The sequence below is a fragment of the Nannospalax galili genome, unplaced genomic scaffold (genome assembly GCF_000622305.1).
Source record: "Nannospalax galili isolate Female #2095 unplaced genomic scaffold, S.galili_v1.0 scaffold764, whole genome shotgun sequence".
NCBI classification, from domain to species: domain Eukaryota; kingdom Metazoa; phylum Chordata; class Mammalia; order Rodentia; family Spalacidae; genus Nannospalax; species Nannospalax galili.
The window spans coordinates 590,349-591,489 of NW_008351635.1; positions in this window are offsets into that span (position 1 = coordinate 590,349).

Here is a 1,141-nt window from a genome sequence, read left to right on the forward strand (position 1 = left end):
GAAAGACAGGGGTTTAGTTTCATTCTTCTACAAGTGGAGATCCAATTTGGCCAGCACAATTTGCTGAACATGATGTCTTTCCTCCAGTGAATATTCTTGGCCCCTTTGTCAAATATCAGGTGGCTAAAATTACATTTATTCATATTTGGATCTTCCATTTTGTTCCATTGATCCATTTACAGCTTAAAATCTGGTATAGTAATCCCCCCAGCATTGCTCTTAGTGCTTAGGGTTGCTTTGGCTATCCGAGGTATTCTGTGCTTCCATATGAATCTTAGAATGGTTTTTTCCAATTCTGTGAAAAATGTCATGGGGATTTTGATTGGCATTGCATTGAATCTATAAATGACTTTTGGTAGGATGTTCATTTTCACAATATTAATTCTTCCAATCCATGAGCATGGGAGGTCCTCCCATCTTCTGATGTCTTCCTCGATCTCTTTCTTTAATGATTTAAACTTTTCATTGTAGAGCTCTTTAATGTCTTTGGTCAGGTTTATTCCGAGATATTTTATTTATTTTTTTGCAGCTATTGTGAAGGGGAGTGTTTCCATGTGCTCTTTCTCTGATTGCTTGTTATTGGTATATAGGAAGGCTACAGACTTTTGTAGGTTAATATTATATCCTGCTATTTTACTAAACTTGTTTATAATTTCTAGAAGTTTTCTGGTGGAATTTTTGGTGTCTCTTATGTATAATATCATATCATCTGCAAAAGGGATAATTTGATCTCTTCTTTTCCAATTATTACTCCTTTAATTTCCTTCTCTTGTCTTATTGCTCTTGCAAGAGTTTCAAGCACTATGTTAAAAAAAGGAATGGCAATAATAGACAGCCTTGCCTGGTTCCTGATTTTAGTGGGAATGCTTCCAGTTTTCCTCCAGTTAGAATGATGAGCAGCATTTCCTCCTCCCTCTGCCTCTTTATTTCTCTGTGTCTCTTTTTGTTTTTGTCTCTTGCTCTGTGTGTGTGCATTTGTGTGCATGTGAATGCCTCCTTCTCTCCCCCCCTTCTCTTTTCCTGGTATATCAAAAATGAAAGCAGGTGATTTCATTGTATGACTGATGGCTGTAGATTACAGGCTAAGGTCACAGACTTTTTGTCACCCTGGATTTTCTTGAAGCTTTCCACTTTTCCCTCC